At 43.9% G+C, this 16794-nt stretch overlaps 1 protein-coding gene across 1 annotated transcript in view; it reads right to left on the reverse strand.

Moving 5' to 3' along the window:
• Positions 1-16794, reverse strand: part of FAM50A (family with sequence similarity 50 member A) — a 575383-nt gene that overhangs the window by 176094 nt on the left and 382495 nt on the right. The gene's annotated exons all lie outside the window — the stretch shown is intronic.

A 16794-nucleotide genomic window follows, 5' to 3' on the forward strand; every position in this document is an offset into this window, starting at 1 on the left:
ACTTGCGAAGAGGACCCTAACAAGAAAAGAGCCAAAGTCTTCCTCTCAGAATCAGGAATGTCTGAAATAATTTGAAAATCCTGAAAGAAAAGAGCCAAAATATATCTAGTAATGTGGATCCGGTAATTCACACCCCTAAATGCCAGAGTAGCAGCAGTATACACTTTCTTACCTAACCTCTCCATAGTTTTGCTGTCCTTGTCAGAGTGGAGCAGCTTACTAGAAGGTAAAAAGCTTAGATGGCTTATCAGAATAGACAGCTGTAACAGAAGGGTCAGCAGAGGAACACTTATAAAGAAATTTATAATCAGGCACCTTATAAAACCCATCACGCTTTTTGGGAGCAGGGGTGTGAGAATCAGGAGCCCATGTAGCTGTAGAAGTAGTATTCAACAAGGCAGGGACAGAAGAAACAACCGAAGGTTTATGAGACTCCTTGAAGGAGCTCATAATACCTTTTTGTGCATCAGAAACTCGGGAATAGTTCCACTTAAAAACTCCATCATACAGGAAACTGTATCCCCAAAAGAAAGCTCCTCAAAATGAGAATCAAGGCTAATAGAATCCTAGTCCTCAGAGCCATAATCCAAGGGAATGGAAATCTGGGAGGAATAGGCCAAGGACTCCATCACAATCCACATTCTCATCAGATGAAACCTGCTCCCTAGGCCTCAAGAGGAGAAGACCAAAGGGGAGTAGGGACAGAGATCCCCTGAGGGGGCTTCAAAGCAATAAGGGCATTAAACAAACCTTGCATGAAGTCCTGCCATTCAGGCTGAGGATCCTTAGGAGCAGGAGAAATGTGCCTAGTTTTCTGCTACATTTTTAAGGGGATGTCAGGCCCCTGCCAACATTCACTACGCGTAGTGGGAATCTCTTCTCTAACAAGGATTTGAAGAACTCTCCTAGGCTCTATGGAAATAATCAGCTGCATCTATGGAAATAATCAGCTGCATTTTCCACTGAACGTCCTATAGGGATGTTTGCAGAGCCTTTGTAGACATGCTAGAAGCCGAATCCATACCAGTCTCCCTGATCTTGGCAGAGGAATCTGACTGAGCAACTGGGCAAGTCTGTTGGGCTTTCACAAGCCTCGAGAGAAACGTCCAATGGAGGCGATAGAGCTGAAGGATCTGACTGAGCCTTCTTGGCCGCCTTCTTCATGGACAGCTGACGCTCGGGCCAATATGATTCTGCACAGTACTCAAAGCCAACAATTTAGTACAATGGTTCTCCAGGTAAATAGCCAAAGAAGATAGACGACTATGCAAAGTTTTTGGAACAAACACCAGACAAATAGGACAAGATGCATGGTCGTGAGAAGAACCTAAGCAAAATAAATACTGCTCATGATGATCCATATGGGGAATCTGTCTCCCACACCTGCATTTCCCTTTTATGGATGACATGAAACCAGCAACCAAAAGTAAAATAAGATGAGAAAAAATAATCCCAAATGGGCACTTATCTGAAAAATGGCTTTGCAACCAGCATATGAAAGAGCATTCAGACCAATGATCAGAGCTGGCATTCAGACTGGTGACAAAGAAGTTCTCAGGATGGTAGGGCCACATCACCTATACGCCCAATTACTTTACAACTTGCATGGGGAGCATGTGTGTGACGTACAACGTCCCAATTACAACCTACAACTTTGGTATACTGGCCAGACGTCTGACTGCCCAGGACAGGGGATCCCTACTGTAAGGAATACTGCAATAGTGATACGGAAGGACATCTTGCTGAATCCACCACTCAATTCCCACTTTAGACAAGGAGGGAGAGGCACACTGAAATCCACAGGGTGGCAATGCTGAATCCAAACTGATCTGAGGTACCACTGAAGCTTTCACATGAGCAGTCTGGCAAGAGGGAGTACTGGAATAAAAAGTGGCCATGACTCCCAAGGCTCAAAGAAACTCTCTGGATGAAATAACAGGAAGAGACCGAAAGAAAGCTGTCAAGGACAGAACATTTGGAGGTGGAAGAGGTACCAAACATTGGTACTGCCTGAACCCTGCAACCCAGAAACACATGGTCCTGAGGAGGAGTCAAGAAAGACTTTTGAAAGATGATAATGAACCCCAGACTTTGGAGGAGAGACATGGTAAATGCCAGATCCTGTAACAGATGACTGGGAGAAGGTGCCTGAAGCAACAGGTTGTTTAGACTGCAAAAAATCTGAATGTCTTGGAGCCTGCAAAAGGCAATTACAGGAGCTAGGTATTTTGTGAATACCCTTGGGGCAGTAGAGTCTCCAAAGGACAAAGCAGACAACTGAAAATGACAGGATAAAAACAGGGAAACATAAAATCTTCCTGAACAGAGGGTGAATAGAAATATAAGTTAAGCGTCCTTCAAATCCAGTGATACCAGAAAAGCCTGGAGTAGAACAACAGGAAACAAGGTTTGAAGATTAAGCATCAGAAATGTAGTAAACTTGAGAAAGATGTTGAACACGGAGAAATCCAGAATAGGTCTCCAAGAACCCTCCTTTCCAGGGACCAGGAACATCCTGGAGTAAAAAAAAAAACCTTCCTACCTGAGAAGGAGGGACAGATTGAATAGGTCCCTGGTCCAACAGGGACCCAATAACCTCTGTGAAATGAGGAAGTTGTTCCAGAGGAGATTGTGGAATCCCTGAAAAAGAAGAGAGAGACTTCCACACCATGAAATATCCCTGATGGATGATATACAGAACCCATGAATCCGAGGTGATGATATGTCACTTTGGAAGACAGAGGGAGAGCCAAAGGGACAAGAGAACCTGGCTGATAGGCAGGGGGGGGGGGGGGCAAGAAGTCAAACAGAAGCAGGCTTGTCTGATAAAAAAAGGCTTCTGAGCCACAGAAGCCTGAGAAGACTTAGCAGTAACAGCTAGCTTACGACCCTTCCTGCCTTTGGTGGCCTTTTTGAGGCCGACTGTAAACAAAAGCAGATACTGGATACAAAGACATGTTTAAGATCCTGCAAGGCTTTTCCTTTTCCCTGATGAGACTTAAACATAGCAGCAGCAGCAGTAGTGCCAAAGATATTTTTGTTATCCAAAGGAGCATCCAGCAAACTGGCCTTAATATCTTCAGGTAAAGAATGCAAGTGAAGCCAAGAGTAATGCCTTATGAAAGACCCAATGAGAGCAGTTTGGAAGATGCAGCATAAGCATCACAGCTACACTTGATAAGAGTGATCAGCCACCCAAGTGGCAGAACCTAAAAGAGATTGGAAATAACCTGACAAGCCTGGACAATCAAAGCCACAGCACATCTGGTCATGGGGGGGGGTCTGATAATTGATGGCCCGAAAGGCCAAAGCAGAAGCAGTATAAGCCTTCTTACCAAGTCTCTCCATTGCCCTATTTTTATCTGAAGAAAAACCTTGGAAGAGGTCAAAAGTTTAGAAGGCTTGTCAGAGAAGACCGATACCACAGCAGGATCAGCAGAAGGACATTTAAGTAAGAACTGACAATCCTCAGGAACCTTATAGAATCGGTTAGGTTGCTTTGGAGCAGGAGACTGGGAATCAAGAGACTTAGAGGCAGCTATAAAGGTGTCTAACAAGGCAGCCAATACAGGAGGCACTGCAGAAGGTATAGGAGTGTCCACCTGAAGCAGCTCACAATACCCTTTCTGGATATCAGACAATTCAGAAGAATTCCACTTAAGTAGTCTATTCATTCTAGCTATAGTGTCTCCAAAAGACAATTCTTCAAAAGGAGACTCAGGGTTTACAGACTCTTATTCATCAAAACCATAAGGCAAAGGCATCCAGGAGGCTAGGACAGGGACTCATCACCATACTCAGTCTTTATCTGAGTAATCAGAGTTTGCCTAGCTTGCTTGTAAGGAGGAGGAGAAGCCCAAGGGGATTGTAGGCACAGAAACCCCTTGGAGAGGCTTCACGGCCATTAATGCATTGAACATGCCATGAGTAAACTCCTGCCATTCTCTCTGAGGATCCTTAGGGTGTACAGAAGTATGTTTAGTCTTCTGCTTTTTCTCAGCAGAGATGTTAGCCCTGAAACACAACAGGTTCCAACCCTTGAGGAGATTCAATAAGAGTACCCAGAACATCTTTCCTGACCAGAATCATCGGAACCCCTCTAGGCCTCTCGGAGATGATCAACCACACTTTCTCCCTCAACATCTGGAGCAGACGCCTGCAACAAAGCCTCAGAGGACATGCAAAAAAAGGATCCATGCCAACTTCCGATGGGGTCACGGCAGAGGAATACTATGTAGACACCAGATGGCTTACAAAGCTTTCACTCACTTCAAGAGGGACATCCTGTGGAGGCTGGAGAGCCAAAGAATCCAGCAGACATTCCTTGGCTGCCTTCTTGCTTAACAGGACCTTGGGATTAGGAGATTCCACCATGCTACCCTGGGCTAACAGTTTAAGCCACTGGTTCTCAAGACAGATGGCCAGGGAAAATTAACGACTTCTAAGAGTTTTGGGTATAAACATTTTGCAAACGCTACAGGATATATGGTCATGGGAATCACCCACACAAAAAAGACACTGTTCATGACGATGCTTATGGGGAATCTGCCTCCCACACTGGCATTTATCCTTCTTGGATGACATGAACGCTTGGTAATGAAAAGGTAACAAGACAAAAGAAAAATTTAAAAAAGACCCCAAAAGGACACTTATCTAATGGCTAGGTATTCAGCACAGCAAAAGGGCTTTTAGACCGACAAGCGATGATGGGGTTTGGACTGGCGGCAAACAAGTTCTGGGTAACTGTGTCTGTACATCATCTTTATGCCCTACTTCCTATACAGGGAGCAGATGTGATGTGTGGTGCATACAAGATCTAAAGGCTTTGGTATACTGGCCAAATGCTGAACTACCCTCAGCATGAGATCTGTATTGTGAAGAATACTTGTGTCTTTCGGCTTTTCCCGGTTAAGGGTCACCACAGCGAAACTCCGGTCCGCTAATGATTGGCAGTAGATTTTTACGTGCCGAGTTGCCAGCCCTGACGCACAACCTTCAACGAAGGTACTCCCATTCACGCATGTCTCCACACAGAAGACGCTCTAGTTGAGAATCGAACAGGATGTCTTACTGTGAGGCGACAACGCTACCGCAACACCACCACCACAGTCCCATATTGTGAAGAATACTGCAACAGTGATATAGAAAGACATCTCCTGTGACATGATGAGGATTCTCAAGATCTAACTACTCTGTGTTTAACTGAAACTTATAATATAATGTATGCAAATGGAAGTTTTTTTTCTATGTGCCACCTCTGAAAAAAAGAAGCTATGTACTTACCATAACATTCCATGTGTGTTGTCCATGTCGACCTTTATTTTCACTGATGGGTCAGATCCGATCCACCAGATCCATCTCAGCCATTTCAAAAGCTCGAGGTCTTTAGCAAAGCTCGTGGGCATCCTTCTTTAATCATAATGCAACCCCTTTAGCTTCCTCACATCTTGTTTGCCCCTAGTACTCTTATAGAAATAACATGAAAAAAAAAAATGTATGTGTATATCTGTATATATATATATATATATATATATATATATATATATATATATATATATATATATCAATTCCAAGGCTATATACTCCTGTAGTACCCAATTTATACTACTCTATCTTCCAGGAGTATAGGCAGGGGGTATGGAGGGAGGGTTGTGAGAATAAAGGTCAAGATGGACAACACACATGGAACGTTATGGTAAGTACACAACTTCTTTATGTGATGTTGTAAATCTCGCCTTTATTTTCACTGATGGGACCGCGTCCCAAGCAACCTGACTCTTGGTTGGTTCATGGGAGAATACTCCTCATAACCATAGAAACATAGGAGGCTCTCCCCCTAGAGGCCAAATCCACTTTGCAATGAGTAATAAAGGTAGGAGGTTTTGCCCATGTCGCTGCAGCACAGATATCGTCCAAAGGTAACTTAGCTTGGAAGGCAGCAGACTGACCTGGTGGAATGAGCTTTAACTTGATTTGGAAGGCCTCTATTCTTACAGTTGTAAATATAGGATATACATAGTGTAAGCTATCTGGATAAGCTAACTTTGGTGAATGGTTGCCCTTTTCTAATATCTGAATAGGAAATAAAGAGATGATCTGATTTTCTAATCTTTAAACTTCTATGTAAGTAAAGCACAACTGTCTATGAACATATAAAATGTACAGTGAATATTCTCCTTTATTTTGAAAATTTGGGAATCACTGGCAGATCAAAAGATTGGTTGAGTTTACTTTCTGACAACCTTTGATAGAAATGAAGCGTTAGTGCATAAAGAAACTCTATCCTTATTTAAAATTAGTATGAGGACTTGGCAGACAAACCTTGCAATTCAAAGACTCTTCTGGCTGAAGTAATAGCGACTAAAAAGTGTGTTTTCTAGGAGAGGTATTTCAAATCGCATGTAGCAGATGGTTCAAAGGGAGGCGCTATAATGTTTGACAAGGCAAAATTCAGATTCCAGGGCAGTGCTGGATTTTTGTATGGGGGTCTTATCAAAGTAGTTTCTTTTAAGAAAGCCTTACATAGTTTGTGTGAGATGATTCCAGAACCATTTTCTCCTACATGGAAAGTTGAAATTGCTGCCAACTGAAATCTAATAGTGAACGCAGCAGTTCCTTCATTGAAAAGTTTCGTCAAAAATTCTAAAACAGAATGTATGGGCACAGAAAAAGGATCTGATTATCGTTGGCCAATGTAGCAAATCTCTTCCATTTACTTTTATACAATTTACATGTAGATGTTTTATGAGAAGATAACAAAATATGTCTGACTGGGGAAGAAAGGAGCGGAAGCCTGGCGATCAGGGGAAAGTACAGTTGTGTACACTTACCATAAATGTAGATGTTAAAGTGTATTCACTGTGGCGGTCATTACCATTGGGTTATCCTGCTGGCAGGCTACCCTCAGTCGGCCTGAATTCCAAAGTCTAGGTCTGGCGTCGGCTGCTGTCACCTCTTCCCTGATGTCAGTGCGCCAGGGGTATAAAAGATGCAGCTGATGCCACTTTCCTCGGTTTTTCTTGCCCCAGATGTCAGGTGCCCCCAAAAGGGTAGGCTAAAAATATGTCAATAAAACAAGCATGCAACAAAGTATATATATATTTTGCCTTCATCTACATGCAAATACACCACATAGGTTGTATAGAATAGAGAAGTACAGAGAAGTTCCAGCAAAGAAATGGGGGATGGCGGGTGGGTAACCTGGACTCCAACAGTGAATACACTCGAACATCTACATTTATGGTAAGTGTACACAACTGTACTATGTTCTTCGTGCTTCACTGCTGCATTCCTTACCACTGGCTTGAATCCCAAAGCTAAGGTTGGGAGGCTGGGGCTAAATAGCATTATGAGCGGTTATAAGGCCTGCTGAATTGCAGTGGCAAAGCCTGCCCTGGATTTAGAGTAGAGTGGTAAATGATTGTGCTTTGTGAAGGTGTGAACTGAACTCCAACTAGCAGCCTCCAAAATGTCTTTGGTTGGTACTCCCCTGAGGAAGGCTGCTGAAGTGGCTGCTGCTCTGGTTGAATGTGGCCTAATGCCCTTAGGTACTGGCTTGCCATGTTGTGAATAGCAGAAACGAATGCAGTGGCCTATCCACTTTGAAATAGTCTGCTTTGAGATAGCCTTTCCTTGTGATCCTGCAGCATATGCCACTAGTAGTTGCTCTGTCTTTCTGAAAGCTTTGGTTCTGTTCAAATAGAAGCGTAGTTGTCTGTGTATGTCCAAAGAATGCAGAATTCTCTCCCCCTTATTCTGTGGGTTTGGATAAAAGGTAGGCAAATGAATAGTTTGGTTAAGGGCCACACTGGACACTACCTTAGGCATAAAAGTCGGGTTTGTCCTCAGAGAAACCCTGTCTGGATAAAAAATGATAAAAGGTTCTACAGCCATGAGTGCCTGTAGCTCTGAGACTCGTCTTGCAGAAGTTATTGCAAGGAGCAGAGCTGTTTTCCAAGATAAAAACTTTATATCAGCTGTAGCGGCTGGCTCAAAAGGAGGCAGGGTGAGTTTTTCCAAGACATAATTGAGGTCCCATGCAGGTATTGGTGATCTCCTTGGAGGCCTTAAATTCTTTGCCCCTCTGAGGTACTGCCTTAATAAAGGATGAAAAAAGATTGAAGGCTCTGTATTGTAATGAGCCGAAATGGCAGAGGCATGGATTTTTATAGATGAAAAGGATAGGCCTTTGTCCAGCATCTCAGTCAAGTATTGCAAAATCTGAGGAATATTTGGAACAGCTGTGTCAATTCCTTGTGCCTGGTTCCAAGCACAGAATCCCTTCCATTTTCCAGCACAGGATTTTATAGTACTAGGCCTCCTGGTTTCCAAAATGACATCCATCACCGCTTTAGTGAGATGTGTGTTTTGTATGACTACATTATCCGCCATGCTGCCAGATTTAAGGTCTTGAGTTGGCTGTGCAGGATCTAATAGTTCTGCTGGGACAGTAGATGAGGCACTTGAGGTAAGGTCCAGGCTGGGCATCGAGACAAGTTCCTTAGGATTAGATACCAGTACTGGTGTGGCCAGTCTGGGACAATCAGTATAATTTTCGGCTTCTCCTGTCTGACCTTTAGGAGTACCTTGGGGATGAGAGGCAGAGGAGGAAAGGCATATACTGTTAAGTTTTTCCAGCTGAAAGATAGGGCATCCACTTTCCATGCTTGTCTGTGAAAAGTCCTTGTGCAGAATCTCTTTAGTTGGCAGTTGTGGGGTGAGGCAAATAGATCTATGTCCGGGCATCCCCATTTCCTTGTTACCATGCTGAAGACTTGTGGATCCACTTTCTACTCATGGGGATCCATGAGGTTTCTGCTTAGTTCGTCTGCCAGAGTATTTATCTTTCCTGGCAGGAATTGTGCCTGCAGATGTACTTGGTAAGTCAATACTGTGTCCCACAAAGTCATGGCTAGTCTGCAAAAGGGGCAAGAATGAGTGCCTCCCTGCTTGTTTATATACTACATGACCGTGGTTATTGTCTGTCTTTATCAGTAGCTGTCCTGGATGTAGTAGGTCCTTGAAGGCTGTCAGGACATTTTGAACAGCTAGCATCTCTTTTTGATTGATATGTAGATGCATTTGGTTTGCGGACCATGTGCCTTGAATACATCTTCCTGCCATGTGGGCTCCCCAGGCATAATCCGAAGCATCCGTTGTTAATGTCTGTGTGGCTCGGGGTAGAGTGAATGGCTGTTCCATGTTCTGGTGGCAGGCCTTCGTCCACCATCAAAACTCCTGTTGTAGGCAGGGTATGAGAGTAACTGTTGTTTCCAGGCTGTGGCAGTGTCGAGTCCAAACACTTTTTAGGTACCATTGAAGTTTCCTCATATGCAGTCTTGCATATGGAATTAGTAGAATGCAGGATGCCATGAAGCCCAAAGCCTGCAGAATTTTTGTTGCAGATAACTGGGCCTTTGTTGCCAACATTTTGAAATAGGTAGTCAGTTGCCTTTGTTTGTCTGGCATGAGATAAGCCATCTGGGCAGTTGTATTTAAGCTTCACCCAGGAATATTATCTCTTGAGAGGGTACTAGTTTTGATTTTTGTTCGTTGACTGTGTACCCTAGGCATGGTAGTAATCTCTTTACAAACGCCAGATGCTATAGCAGAATGTCCTTGTTCTCTGCTTGAATGAGGCAGTCGTCCAAGTAAGGATATATTTGTATTCCTCTTTGTCTGCAGTATGCAATTACTGGTGCCAGGCACTTTGTGAAGACCCCGGGCACAGTAGATAAGCCAAAGGGCAATGCAGAGAATTGGTAGTGCATTGAGCCAGCTTTGAATCTGAGGTATCTTCTGCATGTTTGTCTGATTGGGACATGCAGGTATGCCTCTTTTAAATCTAAAGACCCAAGCCAAGCCTTCTTGCCCAATATGGGCAGAAGCTGCTGTAGAGTCAACATTTTGAATTTTGGAATATCCAGGTATGTGTTTAGAATAGATAGGTCCAGTATTGGTCTCCAGGCTTTGTCCTTTTTGGGTACTAAGAAAATTCTGGAGTAGAATCCTTATCCCTGCTCTTGCTCTGGTACTTGTTGACTGGCCCTCATGTCCATGAGGGATGAGACTTGTTTTTGTGCCTCTGCCCACTGATGTTTTGGCAGGTCTGGCCAACCGTTTGCCTTTGGCAGGGTATGGAAGTGAAACTTGTAGCCTTGTGACACTATGTTTAAGACCCATTTGTCATGGGTTATTATGTGCCAATTTTGAGAAAAAAGTGCTAGTTTTCCCCCTAAAGGTGCTGCCAGAAGATAAGTGCTTGGCGCAGGCAGGGGGAAGTCATTGGGACTGTTTCCTGTATGGCTGTGATTTGTCTTCTCCAGTTTTGGAGGTAGAAGCACCCCATTGTTTAGACCTGTACAAACTTTGGGGCTGGGATCTGCCTCTAGGGCGTCTGTATCTGCCCCTTTGTGGCCTGTCTGACACTGGAAAGGACCAATTCTTTGTAGGCCAGTTTCTACTAAATCTGGGAGGCTGTACCTGCAAAAAATCCTTGACTGTTTGCATAGATTTAGCTTTGTCCTCCATTTTCTTCAACACCTCTTCTGCTTTAACACCAAACAAAGTATCATGCTGTAATGGAGCAGTCAATAGTTTTGCTTTAACATGATCAGGCAAATTCTTCTTTTTTAGCCAAGCATGCCTCCTAATGACAAAACCTGTCACAGTGGCCCTGCAGGAGGCCTCCAGAGAATCAAAACCACAATGCAAAGTATGTTTCCCCACTTGTTCAGCTGCATGCAATAAATCCTGCATTTCTTTGTTTTCAGCACATTCTGAATTTGTCAACATTTTCTGTTTAAGCTGTGACATAAGATATTGCTGATATTTAAGCATATGAAATTGGCAATTTAAAGTTCTTACAGCCAAGGTAGCAGAAGTATAAATCTTTTTACCCCATCTGTCTAGGGCCCTAGAATCCCTATCAGAGGGGATAGGGTTTTTTGCAGTGGAAGCCTTGACCCCTTTGGGACCCTGAGAGATGGTTTCTTTGTCAGCAGCAGGGTTTTTATAAAGAAATTTATGAGAGTCCGGAACCCTGTAGTATCTGTCTGGCTTAACAGGGGCTGATGGTAAAGTGTCTGGAGATAGACTGGACTCTGAAAATACATCATCTACAATGTCTAAAATAGGTGAGATAGCAAGGGGCCTGTGCTGAGGCAATAAAAGGAAGTCTCTGAGCCTTTTCTTGGATTATGAATAATCTTGGCTCTCCCAGTGGAAATGCTCCCTCATAGTATGCAGTGTCTCCCCAAAAGAATAATCCTCAGGAGGAGAGGCTGAAGGGATAGATTCTTCAACATCAGAATTCTCATAGGGAGGAATAGAATATTCCTGTTCAGAGGAGGAATCAGAGGAAATGGGCACCTGGTCTGAAGATTTGTATTCTGTCTCTTGCCTAGGCCTCTTATCAGGAGGGGGATGGGAACCCCTGATCAAAGTAATTAGGTCTTCGGCCATTTTAAGCATCTGTTTTTTTAGGCATGGGGGCCTGTCCAGGAGAATGCTGTACTTATTTCTTTGTCTTTAGAGCTGCTTTAGTCTTTGCCTTTGTAGCTGAAGTAGGTTTCACATATAACTGTGTAGGCCTGAAAACACCCTCAGAAGCCGATGCCTGCTCAGTGGCTCCGGACCCATCTGAGGGAATAGTTTCCGAGAGTCCAATACCTTGAGTTTCCAGCGGCCTAGTCGGCTCCACGTGGGAGTCGGAAGCGGCCTGTGGCTCTGAGGTAGAGGGCGTCAGGGGCTGCGAAAGCGCCTCACTGAGAACCGGCGAACCGGCGACAGGCCTAGCGGAAGCCTCGTCGTCGGTTTTGGATCACAGATGCCTGTCCTTTTCTTTTTCTTTGCGCTTTTTATAAACTCTGGTAGTCAGCTGCTCCGACGGCATTATATAATTAAATCTTCTGCCAAAGTAATGGAATGCAAAATCGTACCGAAGCTTAATACTGCGTTGGTTAAATCAAGCAGAAAACTGACAACTAGCAACGTTGTGGTCAGGGCCTAGGCAAGGAATATAGTAAGAATGAAAGTCCTTATGAGGTATTTGCTTCCCACATGAAATACAATTAGTAACTTTTTCTGACATCGGTCTGGAGCAAGAAAAAAAAGTTTCCCCAACGGAGTACTTAGCTTTAATGAATACTTCGGATCTGAAATTCGAATTTGAAAATCTCAGGAGTCCGCCGACTGGCATTTGCAAACTGCTTTTGCTTCGGGCACCGCGCGGAAAGAAAGACGGAGGAAAATGGCGTCAGCTGCATCTTTTATACCTCTGGTGCACTGACGTCAGGGAAGAGGCGACAGCAACCGATGCCGGACCTAGACTTTGGAATTCAGGCCGACTGAGGGTAGCCTGCCAGCAGGATAACCCAATGGTAATCACTGCAACAGTGAAACACGAAGAACATCTGGAGCAGCCAAGCTGTTAGACTGTCCAGGTTGGGATGAACCATTCTTGACGGGTGAGTCAGAAAGTTCAGAGCAGGGTCCAGAATCCATGGTTCGTCCCAAAAGGAGAGGCTAAAGAAAGGGAACCAGATTTGACAAGGCCAATAGGGAGCAATCAGGATTATTGAAGTCTTCAACAAACTTGCTTTCTGCAAAAACAAGGGATTGGAGGAAAGGCATAAAGAAGTCTCGGAGGCCAATTGTGAACAAGTGCATCCCTTGATGACTCCCCTGTGGGAGGGATCAGGGCAAAGTAGTTGCTGCATTTGGCAATGGTATGTGATGCAAAGAGGCTCTAGCATGGCTGGCCCCATTTCCAGAGGATCCCTTCCTTAACTTTCTAACTGAGGGATTACCCGTGAGGCCATAAAATGGCCCTGTTCAATTTATTTGCAATCATGCTGGACTTCCCTGGGATGTGTGTTACTATCTGAAAGTGGTTGGAGGCCATTGCCTATTGCCAGACCCTCATAGCTTCGTGACAAGCGGACTAAGATTTGGTTCCCCCCTGTTTATGTACCAGACTACAGACATGCTGTCCGACTGGATTGCTATCGTTCCTAGAGGGAGTGTGTCTTGAAACGCTTGCAACTCTAAAAGCACCACCCTCATCTCTAGGGCGTTTATGTGCAAATATGCCTCGTGTTCCTGCCAGATGCTTTGAACAGTCTTCCCTAGATAATATCCCCCAACCCTATCTGGGAAGCGTCCATGGTCACCATGGCCTGTGGTTGAGGGGGGGGGGGTGAAGTGATTGCCTTAACACACTAAGGGAGAGTGAATCCACCACTGGAGATCCTTTTTGCAAGAATTGGTTATCATGATCTTGTGTGACATTGGGAGTTCCAGGATCAACCATTGTGTGGAAAGTAACCACTAAACTATTCTCATATGGGGACGAACGAGGGGAATGAGTACAATTGACACATCCATTTTCCCCACTACCTGAAGAACCAGTTTTGCAGAGGCTCACATCTTCCTGATTAACAATCTCACATAATGGCGGAGGTCATCTATTCTGTCTTGTGGGAGTCTTGCTACCAGTGTGGTTGTATCCATCACTGCTTCTATGAAGACTAAGTTTTGACAAGGCTCTAGAGCAGATTTTTTTTTATAGTTTATGGTAATGAGGAACAGAGTTGAAGAGTATAGTCCCTGGCTTGTAGTAGAGGATGCCTGGTTGGGGAGGTTATGAGCCAGTCATCCAGACAAGGAAACACCCGGAATCCTCAGCGGCTCAGGTGAGCTGACACTACTGCCATGCATTTGGTGAACACTATGGGGGCTGTAGTGAAACCAAAGGGCAGAGCCCAAAACTGGAAATGCCTGGCTCCTAGCTGGAAGAACAAGTATCATCTGGATCGCCTTTCCATTCAAATGTGGTAGTACACATCCTTCAGGGCACATCCAATTGTCTTTTTCCAGGAATGGAAGTATCGACTGCAGTGTTACCATCCAGAACTTGGTCTTTTCCCCAGATTTGTTCAGATTGCTGAGGTCCAAAATGGGTCTCCAGTCACCTGTTTTCTTTGGAACTAAAAAGAATCTTGAGTAAGTTCCGGATCCTCTCTGGTCTGGGGACTTCTTGGGTGACTCTTTCTTAGCAACTTTTGGATTTCTAATATTGCCTGTTCCTTCTGACTGCATGGAATGTCTAGAACTGACTGATTTAAGGGAGCGGGATAGAAGGGGATGATGCATCCTCTGGGTATAATGTCCTGTACCCATTTGTCGTTTGTTAACTTTTGCCAGGTTTCTCAGCGCAAGAGACCCCTCCAGAGCAGAAGACAGAAGCTCAGAAGCAAAGGTAGGAGCCGAACTCACCCTCGTTGAAGCCCCCAGAGGCAGGGAAGGATCCGGAAAGATCCGAACCAGCTCGGAGGACCAAATGGAGAGTGTTGGCTCCCAAAGATGATCTGCTTCAACTAGACAGAAGCACTCTGGGCAGATATCGGATTCAAAGAGTCAATGGGTCCCAGACCGAACATGGACACAAGATGGATGTCGGAATCTTTGAGCTCCAAAACCAAGGGATGGATCGGAAAAGGAGCAGGCACCGAAGGGGGAGGTTGTGTCTAATTCAATTCCTTTGGACTCGGATCCAATAAGTTGGCCAAGGCCGGTGTCTTTAGTAACCTCTGCACCACGCTATCCATATCTTCAGCAGACGGACTCCTGGTGGTCCGGGTAGTAAGGGTCTAGACCTGGTCAAAAATGGTGAAGCGAACCAAGACGGGACTGGCTCCAAAGAAAGCAATCGGCTCCGATACCTGAATTCAGAAGGCAAGATAGATTTTGGAGCTGAGGTTTCCAACTGCTTCGAAGAAGCCTTGGATCTAAGATCAGCTGTCTGCTCCGTAGGCTCCTCTGGAGCTGACCAGTCTAGGTGTTTTTTGCTTCAGCTCAGAGGAGGATCTTGGCACCGAAGCAGGACAGTTTTGGCACCGAAGCAGAACATTTTTGTAATTTCTCTGATTTTTCAAACTTGTCAGATTTTCAGATTTAGAAGACAATTCCAGGGATATAGCCTCAAAAAAGGGAGTTTTTATTAACCCTTTCAGATTAAGCTTATTCTTGTGCTTCATCAGCGCTCTCTGGTTAAATCCACAGCAGATGGAGCACGGATTCTTGCAGGTGAAGAGGCCCCAAGCAATACACACAGTGTGTGAATCGCTAAGAGGCATCTTCTTTCTGCATTTTTCACACTTTTAAAGCCAAGAGGCTTCCCTTCCTTTTGAGGCATCCTACAACAACAAAAGAGAGAAAGAAGAGACACAAGCATGTAAATCCACACAAGCAGTCCTCCAACTCAAATGGTCTCCTGGAAGAGAAACAAAACTTTATATTTGCCCTCTAAATAAATTGAGAAATTAAGGAAAGGGAGACAGGAAAAAAGGAGAAACATCCTCTAACTTAAACGGATGTTAGACTTCCTCTAAGTTAAAGGGACGTTAACAACTGAAAGTAAGAAGCAAAAGAACTAACATGCCTAACACTCACTCTAAAAGGGAATTAAGAGAGGGTAAAGGTGTATAAAACAATTTAAATAGAAAAACTAAACTAACCGAAAATTTGAGAGATACTATAACATAACAACAGAAACACTTGGCCCAGAGCTTGCTAGTAGAACTTTCTTCGCAGATCTGGGGAAGCTAAAGGGTTGCATTATGGGTAAAAAAGGATGCCCACGAGCTTTGCTAAAGACCTCGAGTTTTTGAAATGGCCGAGATGGATCGGATCTGACCCATCAGTGAGAATAAAGGCGAGACTGAAAACATCACATTTGGTATTACCCAGTCAGACTTTCCTGGTAAACAAAGACAAACAAATTCTAGAAGCCATCAAAAAAGTAAAGGTTTTCATTTTAGATGGTCGCTAGTAAAGATCTACCAGTACTTCTCTATTGAGCTTACTGCTAAAAGAACAGCCTTTGTCACAAGTAGAAGCTTATGTCAGAGGAAAGGGAATCCTATCTACTTCAAATTTTTAGCATCATCCTCAGTCATTAAATTAAATGGGTCAACTAGGAACTTGAGACACCAGATTCAGCTTTATTAAATCCATAGCAAAACTGCTCTGAGATTCATCTCTCTTATCATTCATGTCCAAATCACATACGGAGAACACTGCAAAGTTCATAATCCCTACTTCACCTGGGATGTTCACAGCTACTGCTACTACACAAGGGGTGAGGTGATTAGCCTTTTAACATTGCCTTGAAAGCCTGCAGTCCTGCAACTGGTTGCAGTGCTAACTAGCAATTCCTTTGGAGGACCAAAGCAAAATGGACATGGACACAGTTCCTCTTTTTAAGAATTTGTTTTCAATAGTGGACAAGTGTTATGGAACATTTTGAGACCATTTCAAATACTTTCGGGGTACAAAATTAATGAAGCTAAAACAAAGGCAATAGTGGTAAATTATGTACCCACACAAGTTGGTTCAGCAGTATCCATACTTATGTAGACATGACAAAATGAAGTATTTAGGAGTATGGATTACAAATTATTCTGGTGTGGCAGCTAAGGATATGTGGGAAGAGACTAAACAAAAGATAATACAAAAACTGAGAAGGTGGAAGCTTTGTTATATGGATATGGACAGTAAGAAACAAGCAGTCAAAATGTTTTTAGTCCCTTTAGTCTTATACACAGGTCAGGCATATTTTTATCAAAAAGAGAAGTTACAGATAACAATGAATAAAGAGCTGAAGGACTTTATCTGGGAGGGACAATGGCATGAATAAAGTGGGATAAGCTTATTCTTCCAGTAGAACAGGGCAGATTGGGATTACCCAATTTGAAGTGGTATTTCAGAACTGCACAGTTAAGGCTTCTATAC

The sequence above is a fragment of the Protopterus annectens genome, chromosome 8.part0 (genome assembly GCF_019279795.1).
Source record: "Protopterus annectens isolate FY-2018-M chromosome 8.part0, PAN1.0, whole genome shotgun sequence".
NCBI lineage: Eukaryota > Metazoa > Chordata > Ceratodontiformes > Protopteridae > Protopterus > Protopterus annectens.